This window comes from Atractosteus spatula, assembly GCF_055471065.1.
Source record: "Atractosteus spatula isolate fAtrSpa1 chromosome 10 unlocalized genomic scaffold, fAtrSpa1.hap1 SUPER_10_unloc_2, whole genome shotgun sequence".
Lineage (NCBI taxonomy): Eukaryota > Metazoa > Chordata > Actinopteri > Semionotiformes > Lepisosteidae > Atractosteus > Atractosteus spatula.
The window spans coordinates 1,732,420-1,746,195 of NW_028296622.1; the positions used below are offsets into that span (position 1 = coordinate 1,732,420).

At 46.3% G+C, this 13,776-nt stretch overlaps 1 pseudogene; it reads left to right on the top strand.

The window, feature by feature from the left end:
• Window positions 1–380: 380 nt before the first annotated feature.
• Window positions 381–6,739, top strand: LOC148812615 (uncharacterized; annotated as a pseudogene).
• Window positions 6,740–13,776: the final 7,037 nt, after the last annotated feature.

Below are 13,776 nucleotides of genomic sequence, written 5' to 3' on the forward strand. Positions count from 1 at the left end.
TTTGTGAGAAAGCCACCTGGTCATTTGAAAAGCCAGCAGAAGGCTGAGGCACAGCTGGTCTGGCTGAGTAATTAGTGGTCACAGGGAGGGAAACTCCATGGGAGGGAAAGGAGTTGGGACAGAGGCTCTGAGTGGAATTAGCCACTCCTCCGGGCTAATTAAGAGGCTTTTGGTCTCTGGGTTGGGCTCTAGTCTGCAGGGAGGGAGAGAGGGAGATCCAGGGAGGAGTTCTCACGAGCTGGGATGGGATTGATTCCCAGGCCAGTGAGACTCGGTAAGCTAGGGAGGCTGGAGAAAGTACAGCATGGTCTGTGCTGAGGGCTGTCGCAGGTGCAGGACAGGAGAGCGGGGTGGCAGGTCACTGGCTCGGATCGGTGGGAATGGGGAACAGGCTTGGCCAGCTGGAACAGGGCGTTGGCAGCTGCAGGAGAGGGGCATCGCTTGGCACAGTTGCAGAGTGTGAGAACACAGCTGTCTTGAGAAAGTAAGGCTGCTGCTGGAAGAGGTGTTAGTGGGACCAATAGGAGGTGCTCATATTAACACTCCAGTATAGTGACGGGGACGCTATTCTGTAAAAAGGCAGTGTCCTTCGGGCGAGACGTAAAACCAAGGTCCCGATTCTATCTGGTCATTATAAAGCCCAGAGAGTAGGCTGTTCCTGATGTTTGGGCCAAAACTTCATTAATCGGTTCTCCTCCACACTGATAGCTCATCCAGGTGGGGCTGCACACTGGGGAGGGGTGCAGGGGATCCCCCTGACCTGTCGAGCGCTTTGAGTGGAGTGTCCAGAAAAGCGCTCTATACAGTAAGCGTGAGGATCATTATTTTCTGGAGGAAAGACCAGTGGAAGAAAGAAGACTGTACAGTTTGGGTTTGAAAGAAGAAAGACATCATTTAAAAATCTAAATGTTGAGATTGATTAGAGTTAGCATGCCCCTATAAATAATTATATCTTTATTTATTTTGGCTCGAGTGATGAGGTGGTTTTGCACGTTTGTTGTCAAGGCTGGTGAAGATCAAAAAAGGAAACAAATATTCTCCATTTGTCAAGTGACCAAAGCCCTGCTTCCATCGGCATGTTGGAGACCGGACGATGCCTGCAGGTGGTCGCTTGTCATCTTGGGTCTTCACACCCAGCAATGTCATTTTTAGCAGATTTTGATTTATTAATATGGGATTAAATGTACAATGCAAAATATAAACACAAGAGCCAAGCTCGATGATGAGACCTGAGTGTAAGGGCCTTGGCAGGAGAGGCCAGCTCCTACTGAACCCAACATGTAGTGACTGATGTTGACCTGACTGCACTGCGCAGTTCCCAGCCCTCCCACTGTGCTACACCTTATTTGCCAACTTTCCTTCGGGACAACACATCCTCAGTGGTACTGTGCCACTTGCTGTGCTTTTTACTCTCCAGAGCTGAGACCCGTTGAACACTTGTTCTGAGACTTTCTGACTTAGAGACCATTGAACAGGCATATACCTGTCCAGGTTCTACAGAAGGAACGGAAGAGTATCCCACAAGACAGCACGTGCAGCCAGGTGCAGTTCTTACACTGTGGGTGTAAAGTTTGTGTTGTATCTAACAGTTTCCACACATTAGTAGTCTGCCACTTCCACCGAAGGTACCCTGTTGATCAGTCATTTTGATAGCCGATTTTAAAATGTGTCATGAATTTGCCCATCATTTCTGCTCAGTAATATATCGGTGCACAAAAGATCACACACTGAACACAGTCCTGTCCTACTGTAGTTACACACTGAACACAGTACTGTCCCACTGTGATCACTCACTGAACACTGTACTGTGCCACTCTGATCACATTCATATTTTCAGAAGGCCTAGTAAGTACACTATCAAACGCTCTCTGTGTGCATCTGATACTAGTTCACAGACCCCTTATAACTTAATTAAGCAAAGTCTACCTTTTCTTCATCCATGTTGACTCTCCCCTAGGTTCGTATTTCCATATAGGTGATCCTCTAGATCTGATCATTGATTATAGCTATGGAAATGTAATAGAACTCAGACTTATTGGTCTATATTTACTTGATTTCAGTTTTTTATAGATGGGCAGTACAGTAGCCATTTTCCAGTACTTGCACGTTATTAAAAATGGGAAATAATTCTGTCCTCTTAACATTGTGAAAAAAGTGCAATTATAGTGGTGCATATTTTTATTATGCCATGTAGTGATAGTTCCTGCTCTTCTGTTTTAACAACCTGGTAAATAATTGCTGTGCTGTGTTTGCCATGTTGTTGTAGGAATAGACCAGCCTGAGAGCTGTACGGTGTTCCACTCGTGCTTCAGCATCTGTGGTCTGGTGTGCCCAGATCGTATAGTAATACTGAACCCAGGAAGACCCTTGAGGCCAAGGAAATGCTCATTCCACTGTTTGATGCATCGACATGACTGGAAAACACGATGAAAATATTCAGTCTTGAGCAAGTCAGCTGTAGGAAAGGCCTTGGTTTTAAGCGACCTAGCTTAGATAACGAAGCAAAAAAATCTGACTGGTTTGTCTCCAGCAAAGCTCTCTGCAAACGTTTGCCCTTCGAAAGCAGCTGAAGGTTTTGGGCTGTGTTTTTCAGGCCTTTATAAAGAAAAGACGCAGTCGGTGAAAGTGCTGGGTACTCAAGTCTGGAATGAACAGTGGAGTGTGCTGATGTGGTGACTGGGTAACGGCCCTGTGAACTGGAGTCTTCTGTCCACGTGAGGAGCAGGTACTATAGTCTGAGGGAAAGGGGAATTCAGAATTCTTCCCTGTTCAGTTCTCAGCCCATTTTTTGGAGTAGATCTTGAACACAATCCCAAGAACTTCACAGTTCACAGCAAATGGTGTGGTCCTTTCTACTGGGGGGGAGGGGGGGAATGAGACATTTAAACTGGTTTCGCTCTCGAGATTGAAACTGCAGCCGAGAGAGACGAGCATCAGCTGGAAACCCTTCTATAAAAGAACAGGCCTGCCCTCGGTAGGGGGTCGGCCCATTTTGACACACCGGCAGCAGGGGAGGATGTGGCCTCACACACTGAACACTGTACTGTCCCCCTGTGATCACTCACTGAGCACAGTACTGTCCCACTGTGATCACTCACTGAGCACTAGCGTCCCACTCTGAACACAGTACTGTGCCACTGGGATCACACGCCGAACACAGTACTGTCCCCCTCTGATGATACACTGAACACTAGCATCACACGCTGATCACAGTACTGTCCTACTGTAGTTACACACTGAACAAAGTACTGTCCTACTGTGATTACTCACCAAACACACTACTATGCCACTGGGATCACACACTCAACACAATACTGTGCCACTGGGTCACACACTGAACACAGTACTGTCCCACAGTGATCTCACACTGAACACAGTACTGCCTTATTTGATGACACACTGAACACAGTACTGTCTTATTTGATGACACACTGAACACAGTAGTGTCCCACTGTGAACACAGTAGTGTCCCACTGTGATCACACAGTGAACACAGTAGTGTCCCACTGTGATCACACAGTGAACACAGTAGTGTCCCACTGTGATTACTCACCAAACACACTACTATGCCACTGGGATCACACACTCAACACAGTACTGTCCACCTCTGATGACACACTGAACACAGTACTGTACCACTCTGAACACAAGACCGGCCCACTGTGACAACACACTGAACACAGTACTGTCCCACTGTGACAACACACTGAACACAGTACTGTCCCACTGTGACAACACACTGAACACAGTACTGTCCCACTGTGATCACAGTACTGTCCCACTGTGATCACACAGTGAACACAGTACTGTCCCCCTGGGATCACACAGTGAACACAGTACTGTCCCCCTGGGATCACACAGTGAACACAGTACTGTCCCCCTGGGATCACACACCGAACACAGTACTGTCCCACTCTGATCACACACCGAACACAGTACTGTGCCTCTCAGATGCCACACTAAAAACACTACTATGCCACTGTGATTACTCACTTAACACAGTACTGTCCCCTTATAGTTAACACACTGAACACAGTACTGTCCCCCACTGATGACACACTGAACACAGTACTGTCGCACTGTGATCACTCACTAAACATGGTACTGTGCCACTGTGATTACACACTGAACACTGCAATACCTAACCATCTTGGAAAGCTATCTGAACTCCTCCGAACGAGGGACGGGGGAAGAGGTAGCTCCTGATCTCGAGCCAGAGGGAAGACGGGGAAAATGGTTCAGGTCAGGGGAAGTCACAGCCCTGACGTGGGAGAACATCAGACTATTCCTAGACTTCGAGAGAGAGAACAAAGGCAGACCGAACAAGATCTGTGTGGCGTCAATCGACGACGAGGTCAACATTGGATCTTCTGTTTACCTCTTCGAAAGGGGGGCTCTAGCCAGCAAGCGCTTCGAGCTGCCTTCCCAGCTGGGGGTACCGGCCGTGCTGACAACTCTGCACGACTCCGTCCAGCTGGCGTTCCGCCCGCTGAAGTACGGTGCTGGCAAGATTGTGAGGTATCGGGTTCTGTACCAGAAGCCGGGCGACTCAGCTTGAGGGGAAGTGGACACTGATGACAACAAGCCAGAGTTCACCGTGTCGGGGCTGGACCTGAATGCATCATATCGATTCGGCTGCCGGGCGGTTTGCAAACCCGGAGTCAGCTGTGCCAGCGACGCAACTCCTTCCTGCAAGACGCTTCCTTCAGCCCACCCCGGAGCTCCTCAGCAGAAATCAACAGGACCAAACTCCATGACCGTCACCTGGGACATGCCCACCTCTGTGGGACAGGGAGTCAGCGTTACTTCCTACGAAGTTGAATACAGAGAGGTCTTCAAGGGGGCAACGGACGAGCAAGACAGCAAAACATGGACGAAGCTCAAAGCCAGAGGGAGGGTGTGCACTCTGGAGTACCTGAGGGCAGGAAGTTCCTACATCTTCTGGGTTTATTCCGAATGTGGCAAAGAAGGCAAGAGTCCACCGAGCCCCAAGACTCCAATAACAATTCCGAAGGACAGCAGAGTCAAGTCAGGGGACGTCAGTCGTGTTAAAGTACAGAGCGACCACTTCCTAAACTTCTCCACTTTGATAGAGCACGGGCAGCCTTCCTTATACAGGCTGTCGCTGGAACAGGAGCCCACCAACGAGCAGCATTTCCAGCGCTTCACGTTCGGCAGGAAAGTAGAAGAAGGGAACAATAAGGTCATCATCCTTCTGGGGGCCACGGGGGCAGGGAAGACCACCCTCATCAACGCGATGATCAATTACATACTGGGCGTGCAGTGGGAGGATCGGTTTCGATTCAAGCTGATCCACGAGGAGACCAAGCGCTCGCAGGCAGAGAGTCAGACCTCCATCGTGATGTCCTACGAGCTCCACAACCAGAAGGGATTCGTCGTCCCCTACTCCCTCACGGTCATCGACACCCCGGGGTTCGGAGACACGCGGGGACTCTCTCGGGACAAGCTGATCACAGAGCAGGTGAAGCGCTTCTTTACCAGCCCCGGCAGTGTGGACCACATCGACGCCGTGTGCTTCGTGGTCCAGGCGTCTCTGGCGCGGCTGACCTCCATCCAGCAGTACGTCTTCGACTCCATCCTCTCCATCTTCGGGAAGGATATCGCCGAGAACATCCTCGTCCTCGTCACGTTTGTGGACGGGAAGGACATCCCCGTCCTGGGCGCCATCGAAGCCGCGGGCCTGCCCTGCCGCAAGAACCGGAAGGGCAAAGCGACGCACTTCGAATTTAACAACTCCGCCCTTTACACGCAAAACGAGAGGCCCGACACCGATTCCAACGGGGAGGGCTCCGGGAGTGACGACGAGGAAGAGGACGACAACAAGCTGGAGAAAATCGTCTGGACGAACAACGTGAAGCAGCTGAAGAGGTTTTTCCAAACGTTGGAGAAGACGGAGGGGAAGGACTTGGCACTGACGAAGAAATTCCTGGAGGAGCGCGAGAGGCTGGAGATGGCGATGGCGAGCCTGCTGCCTCAGATCTCGAACGGGTTGGCAAAGCTGAGCGAAATGAAGAAGATCAGGGCCTGTCTGGAAAATGAGCAGGCCAACATGGAGCAGAACAAGAACTCCGAGACAGAAATCGAGGAGCTCGTCCCGAAACGGAAGAACACCAAGCATCTATCAACAAACTGCAACAACTGTCTGTTTTCGTGCCATTCAGGATGTTTTCTTCCCACGCCAGGAGAAATCAATCTCTGCGCCGTCATGGATGACGCTGGATTCTGTGTGATCTGTCCAGGTAACTGCCACTACTCCGACCACATATCCGAGATGACGATGTGGGAGTACGAAGTGGTCAAGGTCATGAAAACAGTCAAAGAACTCAAGGACAACTTTGTTAAGGCTTCCGGCAAGTTCATGTCGACGAAGGAGATGCTTGAGAAATTCGAAATGGACTTCCAGACGATCGAGGACAAGATCATGCAGCTGATCAGGCTGTCCTCCAACTGCCTGGCGCGGCTGGAGGAGATCGCCCTGAAGCCCAACGCTCTGTCCACGGCCGCCTACATCGAGCTGCTCATCCGCAACGAGGAAGAGGAAGCCCGCCCGGGCTTCGAGGACCGCATCGCCAACCTGCGCAAGATGAAACAGCACGCCGAGATCCTTGCCAAGATCTCCAACAACGAGAAACTGCTGCCGGAGGAGCGCAGGATCGTGAGGGAGAGAAACCAGAGGCTGAGAAAAATCGCAGTGAGAGCCTGGACTGCAGGACAGTGAACACGTTCCACACCGCCCGAGAACTCCTGCAGGACACTGAACACGTTCCACACCGCCCGAGAACTCCTGCAGGAAACTCCATCTTGTGTTAAATCTCGAGTAAACCAAAACACAGAATAATGTTCGGGTTTCGTAAAATAACTGTTCCTAATAGTTCAACTGAAATAAAATAATGACTTAGTTCTACTCAATCCCTTAGTTTTAAAATCTACAAAAATCATTTTAAATTCTCTAAATTCAAAGCTTTCCTTTCACCAGACCTCCAGCCAGACTGATGTTGGCCTCTCTCTCATGCTGTCGGGATAAAGCTGCCTTTCAAATCAATCGGCATCCTGCTGCGACTGAGATGATTTAATGTCCACAGGGGAAAATGTGGTTATAGATTATAAAGACCGCAGGACACCTCAGGGTTTGCAGACACAACGGTCAGACGACAGAAGGCAGCGCCCTTCCTGACCACATCTCCTTAGCAGAAGATCTGAACATAGATCAAACGCTTCTCAGGAACAGTTCTCAACACGTCAGTGTGAATTTCAAATGGAATTTCAATGTTTTTTGTCTGGCTTCTGTACTTGGTAGATCCATAGGCCGGTGAAAAATGAAAAATAGCTTTCCTCTGAGTGACCTGTCGTGCTCTATTTCTGGGTGACCTTGGACATCATCCATCTCTAACGAACGGTGTTGACTTCTGACGATTCTTGTGCACTCTCTCTCACCTGTATATAAAAGCACACTTCAGTCACCTGCAGGCGCGAGGCACTGCTGAAGAGAGACGCTCTGGTCCTCAGGTACGGGTTGTGAAAGAGCGAGAGGCTGAAAGTGGGGCCTGCTCCTCCTCTCTCTCTCCCCCGTGTGCGCTCACAGGGTCGGTCTCTCTGAACGTGCCGAAGACGGGCGGAACTCAACACCCCTGCCTGGACGACGAGAGGAATAACAGGCAATCAAAACATTTAAGGACACCGACCGACTGACCTTGCCGAGAGCGTTCATGAGGTTTCAAACCGAAGTTCGGGAGGAAGGTGAGAGCCGCCGCTCGCCTGCGCTCGTCAGTCTCACACTCAGCACATCTCACACTCCTTCACCGCAGCAGCTCAATCCTCTCCAGCGCACTCTTTACAGTCCAGCTGCACCACGGAGAGGAGACCCAGGAGACAGAGGCTCCGGATCCAGGAATGCCTGAGGGGCGACGGAGAGGAATCCACTGTCACACACAGCAGTGACACAGGCACACTCAGTCACATGGGGACACCACAGCAGATGATCGCTTGACGGCATCGCAGCCGAAACACGGGGTCGAGCCCCGAGAATTTCACAAGGCACTCAAGCCAATCAATCACTCTCTTTTCTTGAGATCGAAAGTTAATGGAGGTTCCAGGAGAGAACATCAGAGCAGGAACAGGATACCCCCGTCCCCGCAGTGTGACTGTTCCCGCCAGAGCCCACAGACCACACTCATTCCCCAGCACAAGTCCTGAACTGGAAGACAAGAACCGGGGCAAACCAGTAAGTTACTGCTGATCACTACTTAATAAACTTCAAGGTTTAACAGACAACCTGCAGATCTCCTGTTTTCAGTTTTTATATCGTTGTTTTTGAGTCAAACATCCAGAACACCCTTTCATAATGCATCTGTATACCCTGTTCTCACATTTCTTTGGTTTAGTTTCTGCTCACTTCCCCTGGAGTGAAACACGCCTCCGAAATAAGTGTTTATAAAACTTTCATTTCTCTTTACCTGAAGTCAAATAAACCTGCAAAAACACATCATCATACAGAGCTTCAGCACAGCGTATTTCCTGTCACTTATTTTTATACCGTATTACTGTATTTGAGGTGTCATCTGAACCGAAGCAAACCTCGAAAACACGTTTTTACGACATTGTTTGTCGATTTTAGCAACGGTGATGCAAACCTCCAATATAGACGGTTTGAAAACGTCGTCTCTGTTCAGCGGAAGTGCAGCAAACGTGCAAATCGGTTTTTAGTTCATTTATTGATCAAACTGTTTCTATCAGCCCTGGATCTGACATGAGCCGGAGTGAAACCGGAGCCACTTCGACACACCGGTATCCTACAATTTCTTTAAAAAAAAACACTTAATATTTACTTCAGGAGGAGGAAATACAAATATCAGCTAAACAAGCCAGCTAGTCAAAGAAACAGCACATTTAAACCAACAAAACTACAATTTCACTCAAAATGTCAGACGCCAACTGAAATTAAAGTGGTCTTCGAGATCAGTTCAACAAGCTCAATAATAAACCTTTACACCAACAGACCCACAATTTCACCACAAACACATGGAGCTTGTGTCTGTGAAGGTGAAGTGTGAGACGATTCTGTCATCAGGAGGGAGGGCCACAGCAGTACAGCAGAGAGAGCCATCACTGTTACCCACATACTCTCACACCGGTCCCATGTAGAACTGCTGTATTAAACTGTCTGGTGAAGAGACACGTCTGAGACTTCTCATGATCAGGACAGGTCACAGTAAACATGCAGAAAGTGATGGTGAATTCTCGTTTCGCCTTTCTCTTATTTACTCGTTGTCAAACATACCAGTCTGTGTTATTGTGCGTTTTGAAAAAGTGGTTGTCGATTTCTTTAAATGTTTCATACAAAAATGCTATTTGGAGAGTAACTAATTAGTTATTCCCCTTGACTGAGGATGTGTACAGTCATCCATCAGGACTGGTACATTTAAAAATGACTGGAGAGAGCGCCACCTACAGGCGAAAGGCCACATCACAGCAGCAACGTGTGAACAATAAGACTTTTACACCCCAAAACCACAATATCTCCACAACCCCATAAGCACAATGATAAAAAGACACTTTTACACAACCTCACCACAAACCCCCACAAGCTCAATGATAAAAATACATTTTTACACAATTTTACGACAAACCGCCCCGAGCACAATGATAAAGACACTTTTACACAATTTTACCTCAAACCCATCGAGCTCAATTATAAACAGACACTTTTACACAATTTTACCTCAAACACCCCGAGGTCAATGATAAAAAGACACTTTAATATCACCACTTACCTTGGTGGTGGTGGAGGGGAGTCCTCAATCTGTAAAGCACGTTGAGTGGAGTGTCCAGAAAAGCGCTATGTAAGTGTAAGCAATTATTAATTTTACACAATTTCACCTCACACCCTCCCGAGCTCAACGATAAAAAGTATTTTACACAATTTTACCTCAATGATAAACAGATACTTTTACACAATTTTACCTCAAACACACCGAGCACAATAATAAAGACACTTTTACACAATTTTTCATCAACGATAAAGACACTTTTACACAATTTCACCACAAATCCCACGAGCTCAATGATAGACAATTTTACACAATTTCACCACAAACCCCCCGAGCTCAATGATTAAAAGACACTTTTACACAATTTGACCTCAATGATAAACCAACACTTTTACACAATTTCACCTCAAACCCCCCGAGCTCAATGATAAAAAGACACTTTTACACAATTTCACCACACAGCCCCCGAGCTCAATGATAAAGACACTTTTACACAATTTCACCACACAGCCCCCGAGCTCAATGATAAAAAGACACTTTTACACAATTTCACCACACAGCCCCCGAGCTCAATGATAAAGACACTTTTACACAATTTCACCACACAGCCCCCGAGCTCAATGATAAAAAGACACTTTTACACAATTTCACCACAAAGCCCCTGAGCTCAATGATAGACACTTTTTCACAATTTCACCACAACCCCCCCGACCACAATGAAAAAAGACACTTTTACACAATTTCACCTCAAACCCCCCAACCTCAATGATAAAAACACACTTGTACAACTTGTAAAGTTGCTTAAAAGATAAAAAGACTTTTAAGCAACTTTACCACAAACCCCCCGAGCACAATGATAAACAGACACTTTTACACAATTTCACCACGAACACCCTGAGCTCAATAATAAAGACTTTTACACAATTTCACCACAAACCCCCAGAGCACAGTGAAAAAGACACTTTCACAATTTCACCACAAACCCCTCGAACTCAATGATAAAGACACTTTTACACGATTTCACCTCAAACACCGCAAGCTCAAAGATAGACACTTTTACACAATTTCACCACAAACCCCCCGAGCACAATGATAAAAACACACTTGTACACAATGATAAAAAGACTTTTACACAACTTTATCACAAACCCCCCGAGCACGATGATAAAGACACTTTTGACACAATTTTACCTCAAACCCGTCAAGCACAAAGATAAAAATACACTTTTTACACAATTTAACCTCAAAACCACCCAGCACAATGATAAAAAGAAAATTTACACAATTTTACCTGAAACCCAACGAGCTCAAAGATAAAAAGACACTTTTACACAATTTTATCTCAAACCCGTCGAGCTCAATGATAAACCGAGACTTTTACACAAATTTACCTGAAACCCCCTGAGCTCAATGATAAAGACACTTTTACACAATTTTAACCTCAATGATAAAGACACTCTTATATCACCACTTACCTTGGTGGTGGTGGAGGGGAGTCCTCATTCTGTAAAGCGCGTACAGTGGAGTGTCCAGAAAAGCACTATATTAGTGTAAGAAATTATTAATATTACACAATTTTACCTCAAACCCCACGAGCTCAATGATAGACACTTTTAAACAATTTCATCACAAACCCCCCGAGCTCAATGATAGACACTTTTTCACAATTTCACCACAACCCCCCCCCCCGAGCACAATGATAAAAATACACTTTTACACAATTTCACCACAAACCCCTGAGCACAATGATAAACAGACACTTTTACACAATTTCACCTCAATGTTAGACACTTTTACACAATTTCACCATAAACCCCCCAAAGCTCATTAATAAAAAGACACTTTTACATAATTTCACCACAAACCCCCGGAGCACAATGATAAAGACACTTTTACACAATTTCACCACAAACCCCCAGAGCACAGTGAAAAAGACACTTTTACACAACTTTACCACAAACCCCCCGAGCTCATTGATAGACACTTTTACACAATTTCACCACAAAACCCCTGAGCACAATGATAAAAAGACACTTTTACACAATTTTACCTAAAACACCGGGAGCTCAAAGATAAAAAGACACTATTACAATAAGACACTTTTACACAAATTTACCTCAAACCCCCTGAGCTCAATGATAAAGACACTTTTACACAATTTTACAAAGACAAAGACTTTTATACAATTTCACCTCAAACCCCCCGTGCTCAATGATAGACACTTTTACACAATTTTACCTGAAACGCCACGAGCTGAATGATAAAAACAAACACTTATATCACCACTTACCTGGAGGTGGAGGGGAGTCCTCAATCTGTAAAGCGCGTTGAGTGGAGTGTCCAGAAAAGCGCTATATAAGTGTAAGCAATTATTAATATTACACAATTTTATTCCAAACACCCCGAGCTCAATGATAAAGACTTTTTACACAATTTTACCTCAAACCCATCAAGCTCAATAATAAAGACACTTTTACACAATTTCACCACAAACATGTCGAGCTCAATGATAAAAAGACACTGTTACACAATTTTAACCTCAATGATAAATTACCTCGGTGTTGGTGGAGGGGAGTCCTCATTCTGTAAAGCGTGTAGCGTAGAGTGGAGTGTCCAGAAAAGCACTATATGAGTGTAAGCAATTATTAGTATTACACAATTTTACCTCAAACCCCCCCAGCTCAATGATAGACACTTTTACACAATTTTACCTCAAACCCGTTGAGCTCAATGATAAACAGACACTTTTAAACAATTTCATCAACAACCTCCCCGAGCTACATGATACACACTTTTACACAATTTTACAATGATAAACACTTTTTACACAATTTGACCTCAAACCCCCTGAGCTCAATGATAAAGTCACGTTTACACAATTTTACAATGATAAACCGACATTTTACACAATTTTACCTCAAACCTTTCGAGCTCAATGATAAACAGACACTTTTGACACAATTTTACCTCAAACTCGTCGAGCTCAATGATACAAACACACTTTTGACATAATTTTACCTCAAACCCGTCGAGCACAATAATAAAAATACACTTTTGACATAATTTTACCTCAAACCCCCTGAGCTCAATGATAAACCGACACTTTTGACACAATTTTACCTCAAAACCGTCGAGCTCAATGATAAACAGACACTTTTGACACAATTTTACCTCAAACCCGTCGAGCTCAATGATAAAGACACACTTTTACACAATTTCACCACAGACATTTTCTCACTCCTATGACTATTTTCTCATCAGCCTGAGGACTGAACGATTTCAATGAAGAAACGGAGGGACAAGTCGCCACTCACCGCCACAGCCCGGGAAACATCTTCCGTCTCCAACACGAACAGCAAACGTCCTCTCGGTGCGCAGAAACGTCCAGAAACGCGTTGACTTTGGACTCAGTCAAGTTTAACAGGTGTATAAACGTGCTGAAGAGCCCCAGACTGGCGAAAACTCTGTCAGACCGATTATACTGACGCAGTATTATATTACATTAGCGTTACAACACTGATAGCATATGATATTGATGACACTGACGCAAACGCACACTTTTCCACTCCTTTGACGCCGATATCTACGTCCGTGAAGAACAAACTGCTGCTCTAGACGACATTATATTTAAAACACACGAATTGAGTGATTGAAACGTGTTCAAACCGCGGTTGACCTGTGGCTTCAGCTCGGCGACGCAGAGACACGGCGTCCATGAGGGCGGGAAAGCAGAAAGCTTGTATATTCTAATAAAGAGCTGACTAAAACCAATTATTAATGATAAAATAAGGTCAAACTCGGGAAACCGCGGCGGGGCAGGAGCCCTCACGGCGGGAAAGGCGGGAAGCGCGACCGTTAGGAATTCAAACTTCAAACGAGACGCGCACCTGCCCCGAGTTCTCGCAGGGACCGCCCCCCTGTCCCCTCTCAGCCAATGGGCTTCCACCACGGTGGAGTGACGTCCCGCCTCAGCCCTCTCCTCTAATGG